General features: G+C 39.9%; 1 long non-coding RNA gene across 1 annotated transcript in view; it reads left to right on the forward strand.

The window, feature by feature from the left end:
* The window catches only part of LOC309965421, a 344014-nt gene extending 331226 nt beyond the window's left edge, over window positions 1–12788 (forward strand). Inside the window, exon 2 of the long non-coding RNA XR_014326388.1 lies at window positions 12612–12788. This is a non-coding gene — a long non-coding RNA (uncharacterized lncRNA). The remainder of the gene's footprint in view (window positions 1–12611) is intronic.
* Window positions 12789–16927: the final 4139 nt, after the last annotated feature.

Genomic DNA, 16927 nt, shown 5'->3' on the forward strand with positions numbered 1-16927 from the left:
TAGCCGGGTCACCTGATCTAATCTGAATGGAAAAGCACTTATGATGAAAACCAGGAAGGGAAAAATCCAATCAGTTTCTCCATCATACAAATTTACTTTTCACTCAAGAAGGCTAATATTGGGCTTCCCTGGTGGCGCAGTGGTTGAGAGTCCGCCTGCTGATGCAGGGGACACGGCTTCGTGTCCTCCATACCCACCCCCCGACTCACTGTCAACAGAGAGCCGTGAGCCATGGCCGCTGAGCCTGTGCGTCCGGAGCCTGTGCTCTGCAACGGGAGAGGCCACAACAGTGAGAGGCCCGCGTACCGCAAAAAAAAAAAAAAAAAAAAAAAGGCGGCTAATATTACATTACTGCCTTATGGGATCAGCGGTCTTCTATAAATAGCACCATTCAATTATTCATCTCCAGAATGTTCTTGAACCCTATGATGGATATGTCAATAATAGTAAGTTGAGTAATGCTCAGTGTCCCTATGGAAGGAGGATTGCACCTCATTAAATGTCTGTTGAAGTGAACAGAAGGTGTTGTGGGAATATTTATTAACGTTCTTCTAAAGAATGTTCAGATTACTTTATGCATGAATGCTGTCATCTGGGTCAAAAGCTCAAGAAAAAGTCGTCAAGAAAAGGTGATGCTTGATATAATAAAATGGACTTACTTCACTGGTGAGGGAGGGCAGAAAAAGGTAGAATTTCTCCAGAGAATTTTCTTGACTTCTATATGAAAACAACCCTATGCCAAAATAGAGTGACCTAGGAGACTGGATACCTTATTTCTATGAGTTATTTTTATATCTCCTAAAGTTGGTCATTTTCATTAGCAGAATAAAAAGTGAATTGCTTGCTTAGACAGTTTAGAACAGTTTAGGACAGTTTAAAACAGTTTAGAAATTAAGTATGATGAAATGATTCCATACTTCGCTCAGATGACAGCCAGGCAGTTAGGTATGTATATCTTCGGGCTCAAGTAAGTCTGAAATTTTCCTCAAAGACCTTAAAATTACTCAACAGAAGATCTTGAAAAATTATATTTTTCAGACTTTTGTCCAATTCTTGTGTAACAGGGCATGATCCAAGCTTTTGAGAAGGCAGTGATTAGATGAGGGAAGCATGTTCTTGTGAAGTAGTCTGGGAGGCTGGGACAGCACTGTCAGATGTCCCATTGTCCAAGAAAGCTTGCTTAATCTACTGCAAATATGGAACATCCTTCACGTTATAGTATTTTCTGCTCAGCCTGTTAAGACAAGTGGAGTTGCTGGGAAAAGTCTGACGCAAGTGTAAGTAAAGAGACAATTCTATTCAATTCAACAAGTATTTACTGAACACATTTGTGTACAAAGTGCAGTCTGTCCTGTGCTTCATGGAGGCTCAAAAGACTCAGCAATCAGGTTCGTCATCTATTAGCAGCTTAAAATCTAGAGGTATTTAATATAAATATAAATTTATATTTTATAAATTTCAATTATGCTATAAGGCAATATATGATAAATAATAGGAAATTTACAAAGTACTCTGAAAATATAGGAATAGAGAGATCACTCTCTGCCATTAGATATCAAATATAACCATGTTCCCATTCCTTCTCTTAAAGCTCTTTCGTTTTCCCCAGCACCTAATAGATCAGGTATAAGCTGCTTAGCATTGCACGTGAAATCCTCCATGAATTGACCCTGCCTGCATTTCCAGATTTTATACCTTGGTAATAGTAAACTGCTTGCAGCACTTTCTTTGTCCCTTGCTACCATCACTCCCAGAACTGCACACTGAGCACAATGCTTAGCACATAGCTGATGTTAAAAAATAATAATAATTTTTGAATACATTTATGAATACTCAAACCATTCTGTTTCATGTCTTCATGTATCTATGAGTGATGTTCTCTCTGAGTGGAATGTCTTTCTTCATCTGATTACCATCTAGGGACTCATCCTTCAAGACCTACCTGCTCTAACGTCTACGTTTGCTGTCAGTGGCCCTCCTCTGTGCCGCCATAGTGGCCGGTATATCCCTCTCTCATAGCACTCCATTTTGGAATGGCCAACTTGCGTGTCTCTCTCCACACTATAAAGTAACATCTCTGGGCTTCCCTGGTGGCGCAGTGGTTGAGAGTCTGCCTGCCGATGCAGGGGACGCGGGTTCGTGCCCCGGTCCGGGAAGATCCCACATGCCTCGGAGCGGCTGGGCCGTGAGCCACGGCTGCTAAGCCTGCGCGTCCGGAGCCTGTGCTCCGCAACGGGAGAGGCCACAACAGTGAGAGGCCCGCGTACCGCAAAAAAAAAAAAAAAAAAAAAAAGTAACATCCCTGATGCCAGGGGTCGTATCTTATCTGTCTTGCTACTCCAAGTAGCTAATGTCTGAGAATAAAGTATAGTAGAACAGTTCAGAGTATAGATTTTAGAGTTAGACTGCTTGGGTTTAATTCTAATTGTTCCCCTTTTCTAGCCATATGATGTGGATAAATTACTTAACCTCTCAGTGCCTCAGTTTCCTCATCTGTAAAACCAGGATACCAATAGTATCTACCAGATACAGTTGTTGTGAGGATTCAATTAGTTATGATAAATAAAGTGTTTATAACAGTGCCTGGCACATAATGAGCAACACATAGATGTAAATTATTATTGTTAAGTGCCCAGAAATATTGATGAGAAAAACTGGAACTGTATGGAAGGGGGAGAGTCATTGAAGTCTTTGTACAAGTGGAAACTTTTGAAATGGAAGACTAGGTAGGTTTTGGTAAGTGGAGGTGGAGGTAATGTGGGGAGAAAGTCATTACAGGATAAAGTTAGAGTCAGGTAGAGTATGGCACTGGGAAATTTACATACCTCTATACCCATTCCCCGACTCACTGTCAACAGAGAGCCAAGTGCTAAGATATGTTTTGGAAAGCATTCCTCCTGCAAGTTTAATTTCCTTCTCTTTTGCTGTCTCTCAGTGCCTCCTGGGGGAGCCAATAACATGGTGAGATGAAAAGAAATTGCAGGTTTGTAGTGTTGACTGAAAATAGCATAAACTGAAAGCTCTCTAGGTAGACTCTTTCACTAAGTGTAAGCTAGGCAGATTTTATAATAAATGCATCTGTCAGTATCCATAGTAGAATATTAGGAATAAAATAAAAATCTTCTCTGAGTTTGTTGCTCATACAGTTTCTCCCCTCAGAAGCACAGCTCCTAAAATTCTGCAAGATATTTTGGAGGAGGTAAATGATACAGGTATAGTTCACAAAATATGTGAAGCAGATCTCGTAGACCAAATAATACTCCTACGTTGACTTCCACTGGAAAACTGATGATGTTTGAAAAAATCATTCTGAAAACCTCAGTTCAATGAAGTAACTACTGCATCCCTGGCACTTATCTGGATGCTTATCTAACCCATTGTTTTCTCCTAGTGGAGGGGCCAGTTGAGAGGTAGGGGTGAATAGAGAGCAGATGCACCTCAAGGTATTTCCTGTTTCTGTGGCCACAGGTGGGAAGAATGAGTAATAGTGTCCCAGAGGAGGCACTGAGGGCAAAATCAGAATTGTAGTGAGTTCAAACCAGCCTGTCAATCAAAGGGGCTGAACAAAATGTGATCATGGGAATATGGGTCCAAATGAGGTGACAGGTGAAGGAAACAGCACCACCAAGAATGAAAAGGCAAGCAAGTAGGTAAATGGAAGTTGATTTAACTGTAGAGTTGGAAAGTGGGTACCACTGAGAGCTTATGATATACTCCCAGCCTATTAGCAGGAGAAAGCTGGGCTTATTTAGAGGGATAGGGAGAGACAGGCCCTGTTGAGGGTGAAAAAGCGAAGCACCGTTACTGCCCTCGAGGAGCTCCTAGTCATGCAAACAAAATTATAATACAGTGTGGTTAAATATTCTTTACCTTCCAAATACCTACTGAGCTCCTATATTAAAGCAGACACGTTGCTAGTGTGGGGATGTGGCAGTGTATAGACAGATGCAGTCCCTGTCCTGAGGGTTTTGCAGCGGTCAACCAGATAATGGAGGGGGGATAAGTCAGGTCAGGAGAAGAATATTCCTGGCAAAGGGAATGGAATGTCTGTGAAGGTCCTGGGAAAGACAGAATTTGTTATAAAATGCTTTTCTCAAATCTAGGCCATTAAGTTCAACATTTTCTCTAAAAAATATTCCATGCCTTCTGGGTCTTCGTTAGATTTCTCCCTACCTGTTCTCATAGGATCCTGTACTTCTCCCATCGTAGCGCACTTAGTATGAGCTATTGCACTTGCTCACTTACTGTCACATTCCCCACTGTGAGCACTCGATTGAGAAAAGCAATTTTAATCTCTGTGTTATATCTCAGTCTCTGTGTTATATTTCAAGTGCCTAGCTCACTGATCGGCACATAGACATTCAATAAATATTTGTTGAATGAATAGATGAATGACGATATGAATGGATGTAGGGTCTCAAATATGAAATTTCACTTGGCATTGAGTACCAGGATGGGGCAATGGGGATAGAAGGAAGAAAAAGGGAAACCCTTTTATCTCTATGCTTGTTTTCAGTCCGTTTTTTTTTTTTTTTTAAGTAAGAAATTGTATTAACTGCCTTACCTATATTCCCTTTAGAAGCTACTTTAAATCCTCTTGCAAAAGAATATATAAGAATGGGATCATAATAAATTCAGCTGTCAACAATTACAACAATTACACAGATTCCAAACATTTAATTTAATTTAATTTAATTCAAGAAATGTTTATTGAATACCTACTGCATAAGGTACCATGAAGATAAAAAGAAGTATAAGAATGTTAAAGACCTCCAAAAGCATGTACTCTTAATTTTTAGACATTATTTGGATACTTGAAAAGTATAATAACAACGTTTAAGTGAGTTTTTTGGCAACTAATTTCATTCTGAACTTTTACCTAAACTATGAAGGTTGGACTTGATGGAGGTCCTATCTTATTTTCAAATATCATGTTTCAGTAAATAAAAATGAATGATAAAATAATAAGATATTTTGGTTCAAAGTAACAAAACCCAACTTTATGCTTAGCTAAAACCAAAAGAACTTGTTATATAAATACAGAAATGAATAGTAGAACTCAAGGGCAGAACTGACCCTTCAAAATGGACTAAAATAAAAAAAAGTAAGAAAACATTTTCTTAACTTCATTTAAGAGACTATCCCAGGTAAAATTTCATTGCTTTAATTACAGAATCCCAAGAGAGAGAATCTTATTGGCCAACACTAGTAGGGACAAGGGCAAGTGTAACAGGGAAGAAAGGGCATCCAATAAAGGATGTTACCAAGCCAGCTCTTGCTGAGGATAACTGGAGGATAATCCCCTGGGGAAACTGAAAAATTCCCAGTATAACGTACACTCAGAGTTATCCCATTTCAACTGGCAAAGGACCAATTACACATCAACTCCCATCAGTCACTGGTTGAGGGCTGTTATTAGGGGATGATAATCCCCCAGTACTTCTGGCTTGCTGTGCACTTAGAGAGAGTGGTCTTCTTCAGCTTTGGAGAAAGACTTCAGGCAAAAATATGCTGAGACTGGCAGTTAGATGTTGATGGACACACTGAAGTGGTGAGGGCGAGAGATATGCGTAGGGCTGAACAGCCCTAATTTCCATCTCTAATTTAATCAGATGTGCCTTGAACGGTGGGATCATGCAGCGATCCATGTCTGAAGATGACATAGTCGGTTGCAGGGGTCAGAGTGGGCTGCATACCCCAAAGAGTAAGTACTATGTAAATGCTGTAGGACCTCAAAGAAGAAGAATATGGTCAATCTAACATGTGTGACTGGAAGGATGAGTGAAATTTGTTAAGTGATCTAAGCCTAAATTTAGAGAATGGGTAAAGGCAGGTATATAGGAATGACTCAGGCACATTGATAGCATGGTGAAGTTGTGCGTAGGAGATCAGGTTGGAGAAGTCCTCCAAAACAAGGTAAGGGGGCTTTGAGAGACGTTTGTACTTAATGCATTACATCATAAACTATATTGTCTTAGGGCCAATATTAAGGGAAGTTACATTTTTAATCCCTAAACTTTTAATAGTTTTTCTAAAGAAACCAATTTTATGGTATAGCTCACATTCATAATTTTATATAAAGACTTTTTATTAAATTTGCTCGTGGTTGGTGACACATAAGGCAAATGATTTTTATTTATTAAGGAAGTGTTTTATATATAATGTTATTAAAGGATCAAGGCTACATTTAACTATTTTATAGTGTGTACTTCTGTATAGAAACTTCCCAGTAAGTACTTTTCAGTGGCCTATTATTAAAAGGTGATGAGAAAGAATTATAGACTCTGGTATTAAACATGCAATTCTTATCTAACAAATATTCAGCAAGCACTTACTGACGGCTGTGCCCTTAATGGTAGGCACAGAACTGCACAGAAGAATGTTACTATCCTTAGAGCCTAGACACTCGTAGTCTCACAAAAAATGAAGATACAAAATAATTTAAATATAAGGTAAAAAGTACAGTAATGGAGATGTGTACAAAGTGCTATGGATAGCTGCTAACTCAATGAAGAGAAGTCTTCAAAAAAGGTGCAGACCATCACATTCCAGTTAGAAGCAGTGGCAGAGATTAAAGACTTGATTGTATCTGAAACGCTTATCTGCCAGGTTGTTTTTCTCTCCCCTAAGGGGAGTCAAACCCCAGACCATGGGTAAACATGTAGCATTTGGTAATGAAGCCAATTTACTAAATGGTTTGTGGAGACCTTTTTTTTTTTCTGAGTTTGCCCTTTTCTTTGGATGAATCTCTAAAAGGGCAGGCAGACTGGCAAGCACATTAGAAGAAGCAGGAGGCTGAAGGTGAACCTTTATTAAAACTAGGACAGTGAGGTTACATGTCAGCCCAGGATAGAGATGGTGAGACGACCATTTATTCAGAGGCTTATTACCTAGAGAATGAAGTCACAGGAACAGAAAAGTAAAATTTACTATGTACATACATAGGCTATTTGGGCCACTATTAATCTAAATCCTCTGGGAAGAAAGGAAGTTGATGAGAGGCCCAGGACTCTAAACTGAGATATGTTTTATAACATGTTCCATAGAAGAAACAAAACTAATGATTCTGATTTCATGTGACTAATCCATTATAGCATAAATGTACCACACTATAGGAGTACCTAGAACAGAAAAAATATATCCATTAAAACTGTAATTCCACAGCAACTATAGTTACTGCAAGGTGAGTTTGAAAAGTATTCAGAAAAGATACCTGGATCACTGTGTATATATTTTTGTCAAAGGATCGTCATTGTCTCGACTGAACTTACCAGAATTAAAAATGATCTCTTCTTTCTAGAGTCCCCAGTAACATATGGAGAAGTGTTTATGTTGGAATAGGGAAAACGTCATCTATCATCGTGCCTGCCTCTCTTGAAAAAAGGATGGTGTTTTTACCAGGGGCACTTTTGCTGGTGTGTGAGCAAATTGTTTCATCATAGAAAAGCAAAAGGAGGTTCATGATTCTCAATAACTGCCTTCAGAAAACTTGCTTTCAGAATCAGTTGACTGAAGTTCTAGCATTTTCTAATTTATGTGAAAGGAGATGGATTATCCTAAAACTCAGGCCTCACAATTAAATATGGCTAGATAGGAAAGAGATGATTCTATGGTATTATTGTGATGGTTATGATATTACTTAAACCAGGGGTCCTCAGCCCCCAGGACTGGTCCGTGGCCTGTTAGGAACCGGGCCACACAGCAGGAGGTGAGCGAACGAAGCTTCATCTGTATTTACAGCCGCTCCCCATCGCTCACATTACCACCTGAGCTCTGCCTCCTGTCAGATCAGCGGCAGCATTCGATTCTCATAGGAGCACGAACCCTACTGTGAGCTGTACATGCGAGGGATCTAGGTTGCGGGCTCCTTATACGAATCTAATGCCTGATGATCTGAGGTGGTGCTTCGGGTGTCACTGTCATCCCCAGAAGGGACCATCTAGTTGCAGGAAAACAAGCTCAGGGCTCCCACTGTGTCTGCATCATGGTGAGTTGTATAATTATTTCATTATATATTACAATGTAATAATAATAGAAATAAAGTGCACAATAAATGTAATGTGCTTGAATCATCCCGAAAACATCCCCCCCACCACGTTCGTGGAAAAATTGTCTTCCACGAAACTGGTCCCTGGTGCCAAAAAGGCTGGGGACCACTGACTTAAAACACCTGTGGTTCTGATTGAGCACTCACCATAAGCTAACAGTTGCCAAATTCAGACCTGACCGGGCTGGCTTGATTTATTTTGCATTAACATCCTGCATGACTTCATATTCATTATACTTGTTCAATATCTTTCTTCTTTAGGTGTAGAAAAGACAGGCACAGTGTCAGTCTTACTCATCTCTGGGTGCTAATCTGGCATCTAACAACAGTGGTTACTTAATTTTATATTTAACAAATAAATAAATTAATTGCTTTGTACATTTCTTAGGAAAAACGGCCTTTAGGAACTTTGCTGCTTAATAAATCTACTTGACCTTGTACATGAAGATCCTCAACTCCACACCTATGATATGTGAATATGTTCTTCCAGATTCACAGAATGTATGTCAATATTAATTCACATCAAAACGTGAAAACATTTAGTAAACAGAACAGCATCACATTATTGTCACTTGTTGAATTATTTAAAATAATATAATTTTTGATTCCTGAATTGGCCTGGGGGAGAAGAAACCTGTAGGAGCAGACAGAATGGGTCCGTATCGGAAGACAGTGTCCAGAATAGTAAGATAATCAGAAAATACATTGTAAAAGTAATCAGTTCTCAGTTCAACAAACTTTTTTGAGTACTTGCCATGGGCTTTCACTTGTAATCTCATTTAATTCTTATGACAATTCTGTGATGTAGGGATTATTGTCCTCATTTTATAGGCAGCATAACTGAGGCTAAGTAGCTTACTTCAAGTCTCATTTATATGTCAGAGCCAGGAATCAACCCAAGGTCTGTCTAACTAACAACTCCATAGCTTCCTGTTCAAAATCCAGATACATATTTTGTTGCTACAATGTAGAGCAATTCTGTATGGTTGTTCATGGCTCCAAAAGGGAGAATTAGGCCCAAAGAAGGAAAGTTAGAGAGATTTCAGATTAATCTAAGAATCACTGTTAGACCCTAAGACTATCCTGAGAGGAAATGAGGTACCTCTGGAGGTAGTGAGTTCCCTTCACTGGATATGTTCACATTTACAATCAGTGACTCATTGTCAAGTAAGTTGTGGCAGTGGCCCAAGCACTGGATTAGAGATAGTAGATTGTTCATAAGGTACTTTTAAATTCTGAGGTTTCGTGGTCAGGCTAAAGAGAAATTCCCATGATCTTAGAGCAAAAGTCATGCCCTTTAGAATGAGACTTCATGGGCCTGCTGATGTCACCAGTTGATCCCCAGGAAACAAGGAGAGAGCTGGCTAAGGGAAGACAACTTCATTTGGGAAGTAACTGTAGCTTAAAAGCAACGTGGTACAGCTGAAACCATGTGGGATTTGGAATTAAATAGACCTGGGTTTTTTTGTTGTTTTTTTTTTTACATCTTCATTGGAGTATAATTGCTTTACAATGGTGTGTTAGTTTCTGCTTTATAACAAAGTGAATCAGTTATACATATACATATGTTCCCATATCTCTTCCCTCTTGCGTCTCCCTCCCTCCCACCCTCCCTATCCCACCCCTCCAGGCGGTCACAAAGCTCCGAGCTGATCTCCCTGTGCTATGCGGCTGCTTCCCACTAGCTATCTACCTTACGTTTGGTAGTGTATATATGTCCATGCCTCTCTCGCGCTTTGTCACAGCTTACCCTTCCCCCTCCTCATATCCTCAAGTCCATTCTCTAGTAGATCTGTGTCTTTATTCCTGTCTTACCCCTAGGTTCATGATATTTTTTGTTCTTAAATTTCATATATATATGTGTTAGCATACGGTATTTGTCTTTCTCTTTCTGACTTACTTCACTCTGTATGACAGACTCTAGGTCTATCCACCTCATTACAAATAGCTCAATTTCGTTTCTTTTTATGGCTGAGTAATATTCCATTGTATATATGTGCCACATCTTCTTTATCCATTCATCCGATGATGAACACTTAGGTTGTTTCCATCTCTGGGCTATTGTAAATAGAGCTGCAATGAACATTTTGGTACATGACTCTTTTTGAATTATGGTTTTCTCAGGGTATATGCCCAGTAGTGGGATTGCTGGGTCATATGGTAGTTCTATTTGTAGTTTTTTAAGGAACCTCCATACTGTTCTCCACAGTGGTTGTATCAATTTACATTCCCACTAGCAGTGCAAGAGGGTTCCCTTTTCTCCACACCCTCTCCAGCATTTATCGTTTCTAGATTTTTTGATGATGGCCATTCTGACTGGTGTGAGATGATATCTCATTGTAGTTTTGATTTGCATTTCTCTAATGATTAATGATGTTGAGCATTCTTTCATGTGTTTGTTGGCAGTCTGTATATCTTCTTTGGAGAAATGTCTGTTTAGGTCTTCTGCCCATTTTTGGATTGGGTTGTTTGTTTTTTTGTTATTGAGCTGCATGAGCTGCTTGTAAATTTTGGAGATTAGTCCTTTGTCAGTTGCTTCATTTGCAAATCTTTTCTCCCATTCTGAGGGTTGTCTTTTGGTCTTGTTTATGGCTTCCTTTGCTCTGCAAAAGCTTTGAAGTTTCATTAGGTCCCATTTGTTTATTTTTGTTTTTATTTCCATTCCTCTAGGAGGTGGGTCAAAAAGGATCTTGCTGTGATTTATGTCATAGAGTGTTCTGCCTATGTTTTCCTCTAAGAGTTTGATAGTTTCTGGCCTTACATTTAGGTCTTTAATCCATTTTGAGCTTATTTTTGTGTATGGTGTTAGGGAGTGATCTAATCTCATACTTTTACATGTACCTGTCCAGTTTTCCCAGCACCACTTATTGAAGAGGCTGTCCTTTCTCCACTGTACGTTCCTGCCTCCATTATCAGTCTGTATGTGTCTCTAGGTCTGAAGTGGGTCTCTTGTAGACAGCAACTAAATGAGTCTTGTTTTTGTATCCATTCAGACAATCTGTGTCGTTTGGTGGGAGCATTTAGTCCCTTTACATTTAAGGTAATTATCGATATGTATGTTCCTATTCCCATTTTCTTAATTGTTTTGGGTTCATTATTGTAGGTCTTTTCCTTCTTTTGTGTTTCTTGCCTAGAGAAGTTCCTTTAGCATTTGTTGTAAAGCTGGTTTGGTGGTGGTGAACTCTCTCAGCTTTTGCTTGTCTGTAAAGGTTTTAATTTCTCCATCAAATCTGAATGAGATCCTTGCTGGGTAGAGTAATCTTGGTTGCAGGTTTTTCTCCTTCATCACTTTAAATATGTCCTGCCAGTCCCTTCTGGCTTGCAGAGTTTCTGCTGAAAGATCAGCTGTTGACCTTATGGGGATTCCCTTGTGTGTTATTTTTCCCTTGCTGCTTTTAGTATGTTTTCTTTGTATTTCATTTTTGACAGTTTGATTAATATGTGTCTTGGCATATTTCTCCTTGGATTTATCCTGTATGGGACTCTCTGTGCTTCCTGGACTTGATTAACTATTTCCTTTCCCATATTAGGGAAGTTTTCAACTATAATTTCTTCAAATATTTTCTCAGTCCCTTTCTTTTTCTCTTCTTCTTCTGGAACTCCTATAATTCGAATGTTGGTGCATTTAATGTTGTCCAAGAGGTCTCTGAGACTGTCCTCAGTTCTTTTCATTCTTTTTTCTTTATTCTGCTCTGCAGTAGTTATTTCCACTATTTTATCTTCCAGGTCACTTATCCTTTCTTCTGCCTCAGTTATTCTGCTATTGAGCCCATCTAGAGTATTTTTAATTTCATTTATTGTGTTGTTCATCGTTGTTTGTTTCATCTTTAGCTCTTCTAGGTCCTTGTTAAATGTTTCTTGCATTTTGTCTTTTCTATTTCCCAGATTTTGGATCATCTTTACTATCATTATTCTGAATTCTTTTTCAGGTAGACTACCTATTTCCTCTTCATTTGTTAGGTCTGGTGGGTTTTTATCTTGCTCCTTCATCTGCAGTGTGTTTTTCTGTCTTCCCATTTTGCTTATCTTACTGTGTTTGGGGTCTCCTTTTTGCAGGCTGCAGGTTCGTAGTTCCCGTTGTTTTTGGTGTCTGTCCCCAGTGGCTAAGGTTGGTTCAGTGGGTTGTGTAGGCTTCCTGGTGGAGGGGACTAGTGCCTGTGTTGTGGTGGATGAGGCTGGATCTTGTCTTTCTGGTGGGCAGGTCCACGTCTGGTGGTGTGTTTTGGGGTGTCTGTGGCCTTATTATGATTTTAGGCAGCCTCTCTGCTAATGGGTGGGGTTGTGTTCCTGTCTTGCTAGTTGTTTGGCATAGGATGTCCAGCACTGTAGCTTGCTGGTCGTTGAGTGAAGCTGGGTGCTGGTGTTGAGATGGAGATCTCTTGGAGATTTTCGCCATTTGATATTATGTGGAGCTGGGAGGTCTCTTGTGGACCAGTGTCCTGAAGTTGGCTCTCCCACCTCAGAGGCACAGCACTGACTCCTGGCTGCTGCACCAAGAGCCTTTCATCCACATGGCTCAGAATAAAAGGGAGAAAAAGTAGAAAGAAAGAATTAGTATAAGTAGAAAGAGAGATAGAATGAAAGAAAGAAAGAAAGCATGGAGGGAGGGAGGAAGGAAGGAGGGAAGGAAGGAAAAAAAGAAAGGAGATAAAGTAAAATGAAGTAAAGTAAGATAAAATATAATAAAGTTGTTAAAATAAAAAATAATTAAGAGAAAAAAATATTAAAAAAACAAAAATAAAATGGACGGATAGAACCCTAGGACAACTGGTGGAAGCAAAGCTGTACAGACAAAATCTCACACAGAAGCATACACATACACACTCACAAAAAGAGGAAAAGGGGAAAAAATAATAAATCTTGCTCTCAAAGTCCACCTCCTTAATTTGGGATGATTGGTTGTCTATTCATGTATTCCACAGATGCAGGGCACATCACGTTGATTGTGGAGCTTTAATCCGCTGCTTCTGAGGCTGCTGGGAGAGATTTCCCTTTCTCTTTGTTCGCACAGCTCCTGGGGCTCAGCTTTGGATTTGGCCCCGCCTCTGCGTGTAGGTCGCCGGAGGGCATCTGTTCTTCGCTCAGACAGGACGGGGTTAAAGGAGCCGCTCATTCGGGGGCTCTGGCTCACTCAGGCCGGGGGGAGGGAGGGGCACGGAGTGCGGGGCGGGCCTGCGGAAGCAGAGGCCTACGTGACGTTGCACGAGCCTGAGGCGCGCCGTGCGTTCTCCCGGAAGAGTTGACCCTGGATCCCGGGACCCTGGCAGTGGCGGGCTGCACAGGCTCCCCGGAAGGGGGTGTGCATAGTGACCTGTGCTCGCACACAGGCTTCTTGGTGGCGGCAGCAGCAGCCTTAGCGTCTCATGCCCGGCTCTGTGGTCCGCGCTTTTAGCCGCGGCTCACGCCCGTCTCTGGAGCTCCTTTAAGCAGTGCTCTTAATCCCCTCTCCTCGCGCACCAGGAAACAAAGAGGTAAGAAAAAGTCTCTTGCCTCTTCGGCAGGTCCAGACTTTTCCCCGGACTCCCTCCCGGCTAGCTGTGTCGCATTAACCCCCTGCAGGCTGTGTTCACGCCGCCAGCCCCAGTCCTCTCCCTGTGCTCCGACCGAAGCCCGAGCCTCAACTCCCAGCCCCGCCCGCCCCGGCGGGTGAGCAGACAAGCCTCTCGGGCTGGTGAGTGCCGGTCGGCCCTGATCCTCTGTGCGGGAATCTCTCCGCTTTGCACTCCGCACCCCTGTGGCTGCGCTCTCCTCCGCGGCTCCGAAACTCTCCCCCTCCGCCACCCGTAGTCTCCGCCCGCAAAGGGGCTTCTAGTGTGCGTTCCTCCTTCACAGCTCCCTCCCACTGGTGCAGGTCCCGTCCCTATTCTTTTGTCTCTGTTTATTCTTATTTCTTTTGCCCTACCCAGGTACGTGGTGGTGGTGGGGGTTCTTGCCTTTTGGGAGGTCTGAGGTCTTCTGCCAGCGTTCAGTAGGTGTTCTGTAGGAGTTGTTCCATGTGTAGATGTATTTCTGGTGTATCTGTGAGGAGGAAGGTGATCTCCGCGTCTTACTCTTCTGCCATCTTACCAGAAGCCTAGACCTGGGTTTTAAAGCTACTCTCTGAGTCTCCTTCTGAGTTTTAGTTTTCTCATTCTATGAATGGTGTAATAACATTAAACAAAAGGGATGAAATGAAATTATGCTGGTAAAGAGACCAGCACATGGTAAACAGCTCCGGAGTAGGAACTATTAATCATTAAAATCCTCATCCTCGCCCTCATTGTCATCCTCTCTTAAACGGAAGGAAGGTGCCTCTTTGGAGGCCATCAGGCAATAATCATCTCTTTTTCCTCTGTAGTTGGTCAGCCTCAGGCAACATGGACTGAGAATACAGTCTTGTAAATTATTAAGGCTGAAGGGATTTTACAGATTATCTAGTTCAACGTTCCTCAAATTACCTGTGGTGAAAGATGTGTGTGTGTGTGTATGTGTGTGTACATTTACAATCTATTGCAGACCGATACATTTCTAAAATGCAATGAAAATGTATTACTAGAAAAATGAAATGAAGAAACAAAACCAAAAATGCACAAAGTACAATCCCATATATTTTAAAATTTTCCAAAAACATAAAGACTAAGAGTACCAAACAGTTGTAAAAATTTCTAAGTGCTTACTCTTTTTCAATACTGACTTTGTAGTGGATGGGGAACAAAGAGCTTGCAGACTAGTATTGGACCACAGATCACATGTTGAGTAGCACTGATCTAGTTCATTCCACCTATGCACAAAAGAGGGGAAGCCTGGAGTGAAGAAGGGACTTGCCCACTGTTACATAAACAAGCATCATTCCTGCAGCTTAGTTAGTTATTATCATTTAGGGCACCTAAAGACTGGGGATTTGTGTAAAAGAATCTACATACACATACCAGAAATTATAATTCTCCTAGGTACTGTAGGTTAATTCCTCTACCACCCAGTTAGGCAATTATAACGGTTTCTCATAGGTTTTTAAGTCTTTTGACTGGAAGTTAATGTTTTGTCTGAGATGAGGAAAGAAAACTAATGACTGTTAGGTACCTGCTTTGTAAGTACTAGGCTCTACACACAATATTCCATTAAATTCTCACAACAACTCAAATGTGTGTGGAACTATCTATATTTTTCAAAAACCCAGAAAAGGTAAGCAACTTACCCAAATGAACACAACTAGAAAGTGGTGAAACAGATGCAAGCCCAGGTCTGTTTGACTACAGAGTCTTTCTCTTTTCACCATGTCACTGTATAAATACAGTCAATAGCTTGGGTGTATCATGCTCTTGAAGGAAAATGCTTTCCTTTAATAGCTATTACTGTTTGCATAACATTTTCTGCAAGAGACTTTACAACCATTCATTCCTTCATTCTCCTATGTTGCTATAAGAAAGCCTTCCATAAGGACTAGGAAAAAGAGGCATAGAAAGATATTCTTTAATTATAATTATTGCAAGTTGGTTACAAATACATATTCTACTTTTAAAACTTATGATAGTTAACATTTTAAAAATCAGTTTTGGCAGAGTCCTGCATATCCCCAGCTTTACTCAATAGTCCTAGCCTTTTATACCCTGACCACCACATATGTTTCCTAATTATTTTAATAATCTTTTTGGTAGTAATATATACCTATAGAGTAAACCAGTAATTCCATTAAAAATAATGTTTATGTATCTACTGAAAAAATAGTATTAATATTTTATCCCAAATTATAGTTCTGAAGGGAACATAAGCTTACACTCTGATATATTGGCTAATCCACCTGAATCTCATGCTGAAAGTAACCTTGTCTTTTTTACCCTAGCAAATACTGAAAATTGGTCAGGTTTCCTTTTTGTTTTTAGACATTTTTTACAATGGTATCTGTTGACCTACCCTAGATAGCCTGGGTAAGGGATATATACCGAAGATCTAAATGGCTATGAGATGAAATGACCAGAACCATTGGCCTCACCCATAAATTGGCATGAGTGGTCAGTAAATATTAGCCTGTCAACATGGAAAGAGAAGGAAAGATGGCAGAGGTATTATAAAGATTAGCAAGATATGAAAATTTATTTTTTGTAATAAGCAAGCAAACATTCAACCATTCCTGCAATCCGTATTCTCCTTCAGCAGACATTTATTGAGTACCATCTTTGATTCAGGTGTTGTGCACAGTTTATTCAGGATCAAATTTTTTTCTGACTCAGATTGAATTTGTGATTAGCTATGTCTTATAGAATATTCACTTTGACGTCTGGAGCTCTTCCATTCTTTCCAGATCTATATTTTTAAAATTTATGTTGGTTTAAATCTAGCTTGCTGTATGGCCTTGAGTATGATACTGAAAGACATGTTGTAGAAGTTGCAGAGATCAGAGATTTAGTTCAAGTATCATGATTTTCTCAAAATGTCCTGTGAGTTATCGAAGACTTTTGGTTTTTACAACCAGGATCCCAGCACCTTTTAAAAATAAGTTCTCTATAAAATATATCTTGTATATAATTACTTGAATTTTTTTCTAAATTTCAGGAGTTTCTCCCAAGTTTACAATATATAATTGCTCTTTATCTGTTTAATAGGATCCTTTACTCAAACATTTCCAGATTATTTTATTCTACCAGATGATTATATATGTAAGTAAATCAAACACTTACTTCAACAACATTCATAATGAGCAGATAGACTCAGTGCTTTAAAGGATTTGTCCAAGATATTTCATTGCCTTTCTCCACCCATCCTTTCTGCCACAAAATATAAAAATTTGTGTAAATATTTATACAAAATATATAATATTTGTAATAATGCTTTAGAGTGTATAAAACTCTTCTCTATCCACTCATTCATTTAATATTCAAAATAATTTTTGATGGTAAATATGGT

Source organism: Leucopleurus acutus (genome assembly GCF_964270905.1).
Source record: "Leucopleurus acutus genome assembly, chromosome: 8".
Lineage (NCBI taxonomy): Eukaryota > Metazoa > Chordata > Mammalia > Artiodactyla > Delphinidae > Leucopleurus > Leucopleurus acutus.